The sequence below is a fragment of the Alexandromys fortis genome, unplaced genomic scaffold (genome assembly GCF_014885135.2).
Source record: "Alexandromys fortis isolate MF-2015 unplaced genomic scaffold, M_Fortis_MF-2015_v1.1 scaffold_52, whole genome shotgun sequence".
NCBI lineage: Eukaryota > Metazoa > Chordata > Mammalia > Rodentia > Cricetidae > Alexandromys > Alexandromys fortis.
In genome coordinates, this window is record NW_026067929.1 from 4,691,188 (window position 1) to 4,700,115 (window position 8,928).

The window sequence follows — 8,928 nt, forward strand, 5'->3', positions numbered from 1 at the left end:
TCTTTCTCCTGCTCTGGAAACCGAAGGCCACCTGGACTAAGACAATGGTCTACAAGAGGAAAAGAGGTCACCGAAGAAAAGCCCAGATTCCCCACCTCTGCCAGTCAAGGCCAGTCCACCAAACAAACAACTTCCCACTTAGGAGCCAGCCCAGCTAGATTTACCTAACGACGTCCCAGGTGAACCCAATACTGAGGGTCAACCTGAAGAATCACAAATGAAGAAGAAAATGGTTAGGATTTCATGCTACCAATTTTCAGATAGTTTTCTGTGAAGCAAATTCCAAATGACAGACACCATAAAGCAAACAAAAGGACAGAAGGCTGCCTATTGTCTGGGTGTTTGTTCCTCCTCCAAAACTTGTGTGAAGTTTCACCACCAGAGTGGAATGCCAATGGTGTTTGTAGGGGAACCCTTCGGAAGGGAACTGGGATGAGACTTCAGGGGCCCCAGAGTGTAACAGTGATTTATTAGAAGGTCCCCTGAGCTTGCATTCCGTACTCATATGAGACCCGATAACAAGTTGTCAGGAAGCAGGAAGCCTCACCAGACACCAGCACCACACTTCCTGGCCTCTAGAATCACAAACAGGGCAAACCTCTTTTCTGTATAAACTTCCCAGCCTGTGGTGTTCAGTCCTAGCCATGTGCAGTGGGTGAGAGGAACCTGTGTCTAAACTGTCTAAAGCATTCATTTCCACATCTCTCTCCGTAGCACCTTAAACTACTGTTTATATAAGCGTATGTTATTTCCATAAGCGTAAAATGTTATTTAAAAATCTACTTTCATTTTGAAAAGGGAATTTTTAAAGTCATTTCTCCCTTGTCAGATTTTCTGCAGAAATGACCGCATGGGCAATTAACAGACCAATTAATTACGAGATGTTTGATGTTTAGAGCTGATGTTTTAAACTCTTGTTCATTGACCACAGGGATCATTTTTGTGTGTGTGTCATTAAGTCATTAAGTCTCAGCTGTAACTAGAATAGAACTGCAAGCAATTCTGTAGACATAGTGAGAAGTCAGAGTTGAGATTAACAAGCAGCAGAGTGAGGAACAGAGCATACCAAGAAAACAGACTTCCAACCACTGCAGGACGCGTGAACTGGCAGACTGTGACAGCATGCCCAGGGCCTGCCTGCACAGGTCTAGGCCAGACGGGGTCCCAGCAGTAAGAGGGGATATGGTCACAACCCCATCTCTAACCCAGAAGCGAGCTCCAATGGATAAGCACTTCTGAATGAAAATCTAGTTTTCTCCAAGGGAGTCTCTCTGGGTACACCAAACACTCTTAATGGGGGTCTTACACCCAGCAGGAGACGGAAAACGCAAAACAAACTCAAAGGTCTTTGGAGGATTTTTGGCTCATAATGTTTTGTCTGTTTTTTTTTTAATTGCTTTTCTTGGTCTTGTTTGTTTTGCTTTGTTTTGTTCCCATCCCCAAACCTTTGGCATATTTATAATAAATATATAAATAAATAAGATCTACATGAAGAAGATGGACCAAGGCTGTGAGGCGATCCAAAACGCGAGCCCCCTGCACGCCCAGTTTCAAAGTACTGTGTTCATGCTGGCGCCTGCCTTAGTGCTGCACCCCACGGGAACCCTTATGTTCTCTGCCTGGATGTCCAATTTCGAGCTTAACTGAGTCCAGCATGAACATTGTGTGCACACACACCAGAAAATTGAACAAATCACAACAATTCGGGATGCAAAATAAATTTCTGCTAGCTAACTAACCTGGAAAGAAAACTGCTTTCAAAAACCAATAAAGCAAATAACAGGGAAAAATTCCTAGAGTAAAAGGAGTCCAGATGTGAAAAGGTCATTCCCAACTAACCTCCTTAAGTTTGATTTTTTAGACAGTATTTCCAAAAAACAAAACAAAAAAAAATGCACCTGAAATTGAATAGAAGAGAAATAGAAGGAGGAGGTGAGGATCTGGGCAAGCAAAGGGCTTATCCGGCAACTGTGACGACCTAAGTTTAAATCCCCAGACCCCACATAAAGCTGGACACAGTAATGGACATCCGTAATCCCAGGACTCTTAGAACAAGAGAGGAGTCAGACACGGATTTCCCTGGAGCCCGCAGACCATTCAGCCAGCCATAAAGTGTCGAGCAGAGCTCCTGAGCATACACACAGGGCGGGATCAGTGAAATGGGCATCATGCAGCTTTATTTGAATACTCTAAAGAGGCTCCACGTAATGATTTAAGGGACAGGTAATACAGGACGAAACAGCAGCTAACAAAAAAACAAGTCAAGCACTAACTTAGAACCTGAAGCAAGATGGCCTCTGCATTCACGTTCAAATTCACCAAGAAGCCACTGGACTCCTTCCAGGAATGAGGCTCTGCATCCCAAAGGTGAGTGGCTCTGACCAGGACCTGAGGTTGGGGCTCTGGAATCTACCGCACATTCAAATGAACCTTGGGAAGAATGAGGAGCTGTGCGGCCAGGCTGAAAGGAATTTGAATCGTTTAGGTAATCGGGCCACCAGATGGCAAGGGCAGTTCATCCTGGAAGACAAAATAATTAGTCTGAGAGGGAGGGGCTGAATGTCTAATACTGATCAACTGTTACGCAGAACTGTTTATGCACCGAGTGGCTGTCCTGATGAGCGTGTGCAGCACATGAGGTATTAGCGGCAGTGCAGAAGCTCCCTCAGAGGAGACATGCTACTATGCATGGCCCAGGTAAAGAGACAAACCCAATGGAGGCAGAAACCCCCAGGCGTTCTCCAAACAGAAATGACCTTTTTATATACAGTTCAAGGTATTTTCTCACTTTTAAAATCGAAATATAATGACACCATCTCTCCCTTCGCTTTCCTATATATCCTTCCTTGCTCGCTTTCAAAAGCATGAGCTCCTTTTTCATTCATTACTGTTACATGTATGCATACATGTACACATTTACTGTTCCGTCTGTACAGTGTTACTTGTAGGTGTGTTTGCAGGACTGGCCACTTCATATTGGGTAACCAGTCGGTCTGCTCTTCTCTAGAGAAAACCAATCTCTCCCCCTCTCAGCATTCCTTACTGTGGTTCCGTGTGTAGGGGTGAGGCCTCGCGTCTTTTAGGGTGACCCCCAGGCGAAGGACTGCGGTGGTGGCTATTTATTAGAGTTTGGCTCAGGAAGGCCTAGAATGCCATTTGCCGTGATAAAATTAAGGTTGTATATCAGGCACCCCCTGCAGTGTGAACCTACACACGTCGCATACCGGAAGCATGAGGAGGACTTGGTAGATTCCCAAAAACCAAAGCAGGGGAGAGTGTGTTGTTAGGAGGGTGAAGTTGTGGGGCAAGGCGTATTTGTGGGAGGAGGTGCTGGGAGGGAGAAGCCAGCAATGAATTTTACCAAAACACATTATATACATTATGAAATCCAAACAATGGGTAAAAAATATTCTTAAGATAAATGTGCATGTAAAACTGATTTGGAAGTTTACCTCTAAATAAAGGCTTACAGAATTATCTTACTAACATGAGAGAGCAGAAAGCTATTTTAAGAAATAGTGAATTCAGATCATCGAAGGGAACCTTTTGAAGTTTTGTAAATAGTTTTCAAGGTTGAACAACAATACAGTAAGCAGTGACCCAAGGGACAGTGAAGGAGAACGTGTCCCTGCGACACACTGCCGCTGTCTGTGACCTTCATGCCTCTGTTCTCCCTGCCTGTGCCTGACAGAAGCTAAGGGTGCAGCTGTCCTGGGACATGAGGAAGCAGTGTACCAAGAAACCCACTCTCCTGTCCCACCCTTCACCCCCTCCCCTCAGCCTCCCCAAGGAAGCAGGCGGCCAGCCTCGAAACCCTTGAGAAGTGGAATTTTTCATCTTCCCCAGTCCACTAACATCTCCTGCAGATTGGGCCTGCTTTGCCCTGAGTCAGCAATGCTAGATTGCTTATGTGAGAAGGCTGAGTGATCAGAAGCCCAGAGCACAGACTAGCTGGAAATCGCCATACACAGCTTGGGGGCACTTGAATGCCCCCTGAAAGTTTAACTCTTACAGAGGCAAAGGCCTGCTTTTATAATCAAGTCATTTCTCCCAAGGAGAGCGGATGGGAAAGGACCCAGGAGTATCTGTGAGTCAGGATGTTGCCCAGATGGAAAAAATGACTAGGACACCAGAGAAGTGTAGGTGTCCAGGAGAGGGTATGAGGGAGAGGAATCATGATTCTTGCTTCCTGTCACACAGGGCTTCTTTCTGCTGGAACATGCTACTCAGGATGTCTACCTGCTCACAAGCAAAGGAGGCTTGAAAAGGCTAAGAACTACTCAAGGTATGCAGGTAAAACTCCTGGAGACCAGTCCCCAGGATCCTGCCTCCTTGAGTCCTTTCCTCTGTCTTAAGGGTGTTCCCCAGCAGTGCCAAGAATCCAGCTTCAAGGCAGATGCCGATAGGTGCACATTTGATTTGTGCAGTGATCTGCTCTGCAATTCCTTGAACCCAACTTGTCTAAGACTGCTCAGCAGTCTCCTGCCTCTCCCTCACAGTCTACACACAGGCCCCACTGGAATGCATGCCGTACCTCACTCTCACCACTAACATCCACGAATACCCACTGGAGCAGTGATGCGGTCCTGCATCATCTGGAGCAAACCAGGCCAAACAAAGGGATCCTCACAGTTGCCATGGTGCCATAGCACATCAGTGCCCTGGAGTTTCTCGTACGTGCTACACGTGGTGGTGGGGGAAAGGTGATGGTGGAGGTGGAGGTGGAGGTGGTGGAGGTGATGGAGGTGGTGGAGGTGGAGGTGGTAGAGGTGGAGGTGGTGGAGGTGGTGGAGGTGGTAGAGGTGGAGGTGGAGGTGGTGGAGGTGGTAGAGGTGGAGGTGGAGGTGGTGGAGGTGGAGGTGGTGGAGGAGGAGGAGGAGGTGGGGAGGTGGAGGTGGTGGAGGTGGTGGTGGTGGAGGAGGAGGTGGAGGAGGAGGAGGAGGTGGGGAGTTGGAGGTGGGTGAGTGTGCAGGAGGTGGTGCCCTTGTTTTACCAAGCACAGCTTCATGAACTATTGTAGGAAAACTACAGCCTCCAAGACTCTCATCTTTGTCCAGTTCTTGGCACTTAAGAAGTTTTGCTGCTATTTTGTTTGTGTGTTGTTTTATTCTCTTTTGGTTTTGGAGGCAGGGTTTCTCTGTGTAGCTCTGGCTGTCCTAGAACTTGCTTTGTAGACCAGGGTGGTCTCAAACTGACAAAGATCGGCCTGCCACTGCCTCCCGAGTGCTGGGATTAAAGGTACGCACCTCTGCTTAATGTAAATGTTTCCAAGAAGCTTACAATGTGGTCCCCATTCAGTCTGTGCACCACCAGGAGAAACTGGAGCTAGTGAGCTAGTCCCCCTGGGGGCTAGCAAATCTCTAGAGCCCCGTGTGTCTTAAAGGCAATTGCATGTATCTGGTATTCCCCCAACATAGATCCTTTCATAACTGGCCATCTTATCAAGCCTTATTTCGTAAGAAACAGATGCGGGGTACTCTCAACCTCCTCCCGCTGCTCACCCAGCATCAGTGAAGCAGCCTGTGGCGCACACCAGGGGGATGTGCCCACTGATCTTGGTGCCAGGTGATGCCAGCAAGCAAATGTTGCTAAGTGTTGCTTTTAGAAGAAAATAAGACATGCGCCATAGGACTCAGCATGACTTAATCAAGCGCCGAATTCAGTATATCTAAACAGTCTTGCCACTGAATGAGGCAAGGTGTGTGTGAGAGTAATCTGAAAGCCAAGCGTTTCCTAATGGGGCTGCTACCTGGAGTTCCCATCTGCCGGTTTGCCTAAACCTCTGCCCGCAAAGACGAAATGCGCATGCTCACTGGTGTGCTCTCTGCCGGCCTTCTCGGTAGGCCCTTGGGCGAGGGGGACCTGCTGAGGGCTGATTCTTTTTAGGACGTTATTTAAGGTTATCCTCAACTGTCCTCACCGCACATCGATTTCCTGTCACAGCTCAATGTCTGGAGGGCTGGCGCTCTGCATTGATCCGGGGAGAGCGTTTTTAGCGCATCAAACGGGGAGAAGGTGGGACTCTGAGGGAAAGAGGCGAGCCATGCTTTCAAGACTCCACTGGACGCAGCGGTGTAAAAGTCGTATAAAATATTAAGCCGAACTGCAAATATCCCCTGCCCCATGTTCAAAGGTACTGTTGACATATGCGACTCAATAGGACGCATAAAAACAGGGAAAGAATGAATACCTCTTCTAATAGAGCAAATTTCCCTGCGCAGAAGGGAAGCCAGCCCTGAGACCTGGCCACTGAGCCCGAAATTTGTCTTCCCATGGAGAGTATGGATTGCAAACCCCAAGAGACTAGGGTGAAATGTCCAGTCAACCAAGATGTAACGGGAACGGGTCAAGGTCATGAGTCAATGCAAGGACACACTAATTCACTTTCCTCCGAGGTCAGAGGCCATGTCACCAACCCTGGTGATAAACGCATGCTGTTCTCGGGAGCTGGTTTAGTGGAGTCTGCTGCAGAAAAGGCCAAGATGGCTCACCATCCCAGGCTCCAGCACCAACTGGCCCTAGGAAATCCACCCGAGCCAAAGGTTAGGTTCAACCTCACCCCCTAATCAGCTCTGGCTCCCGGGACAAAATGGGGCAGGCAGGGTGGCTTAAGCCGGGCATGCGTGTATTCTCACCGTTCTGGGATTCAAACTCCCGTGTGAGAATGTGAACACAGCCAGGCCTGGTGAGGGCCTCGGGAAAGTTCTGCCAGCTTAGATCTCACCCACACGCCTTGTTTACCCTTCCTCGCCTCCTAGAAATCGTATTTCCAGCATGATAGAAGGCATCACAGCTCGTTACACCTCCTAAACACAGCCCCCAGCCTCGCAAATCAGACAATCGTCACTAAGGAAAGGGGAAGGGAAAGTGATGATCGTGATGATCTCTTCCGTGCGTGAGGCGGTCTACATACATATTCTTTCTTTATTCTTTTTGAAAAACCTATCTTTTCTCATTTTACATGCCAAATCCATTTCCCACTCCCTCCCCTTCTCCTGCTCCCTCCACCTCTCCCCAGCCCCATCCCACCTCCCATCCACGCCTCAGAGAGGGTAATGTTTCTATATGGAGTCAACAAAGTCTAGCACATCGCTTTGAGGCAGAACCAGGGCCCTCCCCGCTATATGTAGGCTGAGCAAGGTACCCCTCCTGAGAGAACGGGCTCCAAAAAGCCAGAACAAGCAGTAGGGATAAATCCAGGTCGCACTGAAGGTGGCCCCACAGTCTGCCCCAGCCATACAACTGTCACCCACATTCAGAGGGTGAGTTTGGTCCTATGCTGGTTCCCTTGCTGCCAGGCCGGAGTTGGAAGGCTTCCATTAGCTCAGGTAAGCTGTTTCAGTGGGTGTCCCCATCATGGTCTTCACCTCTTTGATCGACATACATTTTCTTTACCCAACTGTTTTTTCTAGATAATAGCAGAGTTAAACACGTAAATAATAGCAAGAAAAAAAAAAACAGGGACCCAAATTAACAACTCACACAATTCCCATGGCTATAGATTTGAGCTCCCGATAAGGACACTGACACAGCCTAATACTAAAGGACTTTAAATGTGGGGTGAAGAAAGGATGCACTAATGAATTAATGAATGAGTGACCAATACTTCCCAAAATGGAAAGATAATATGAACTGAAATCAAAGCTAGGAATGTCCTCAATGCTTACTTGAGGCTGAAGTTAACCTAAAGTGACTTCTCTTTTAAAATGAGGATTTGAAAATATTATATAAAACTATAGCATTTCAAACACAGATAATTGCATTTCTTATCAAATACATGGGCTCTTGTATAATAATTCTGCTTAATATATATGCAGTTTAATTAAAATTTATAAATGGCTGTAGACCAAGCCAAGTGTATCTTAATTAAATCAGAACATGGATCACAGCTGTTAAGGTTGACCCCAATATTAATAAAGGAGATACAAACACAATCATTAGGAACTTAGTGGAGTAATTTTGGTCAGGAGGGAAGAGGTCAACCGAAGGCTAGGAAGGTCCTCTGTGCTTAAGCTGGGAAGAGGAATGGCCCACAGAGCAGGAAAAGGAGGAAGAGAGAGTGGCAAGCCGCTAACCCAGAAACAGCCTTGTCTTACTAAGAGTTGCTGTTGCTGAGATGAAACACCATGATCAAAAGTAACTTGAGGAGGATCCCCTTACAGTTCCTTATCATTTTTTTATCATCAAAAGCAGTGAGGGCAGGAACTCCCACTGGGCAGGAACCTGGAGGCAGGAACAGATGCAGAAGCCATAAAGGGATACTGCTTACTAGCTTGTTCACTGTGGCTTGTTCCGCCTGCTTTTTATAGAACCCAGGATCACCAGCCCAGGGACAGTACTACCCCCAATAGGTTTGGTCCTCCCCCATCAATCATTAGTCAAGAAAACACCCTACAGATGGATTTTATCGAGACATTTTTCTCAACTGAGTTTCTTTCGTTTCTTTCAGCTAACTCTAGCTTGTGTCAAGGTGACCTAAAAGTAGCCCAGCATAATTGATCTCTTGTCAACTTAATACACAAACACATCACTGTTAACCTTTCTTTTCTTGTTTTTCCCCAAGATCACACATTAATATCAGCATTATATTATAAACATTCCAAATTTATAAATTTCAGAGTCTTTAAAAGTTCAGTCTCCCATCAAGCCAGAACATGAGGTAGGATCAAAACCCCTTGCCATTGACCTTGGCTTCTCATCAGTCCTCATTGTTCGCCATGATGAGAGAGTCCGGTTTTATCCCATGCTGTTTCAGTCACAGTCCAGCTGGCTTTGGTGAGCTCCCAATAGATCAGCCCCACTGTCTCAGTGGGTGGGTGCACCCCCCGTGGTCCTGACATCCTTGCTCGTGTTCTCCCTCCATCTGCTTCTCATTGGGACCTTGGGAGCTCAGTCCAGTGCTCCAGTGTGGGTCTCTGTCTCTATCTC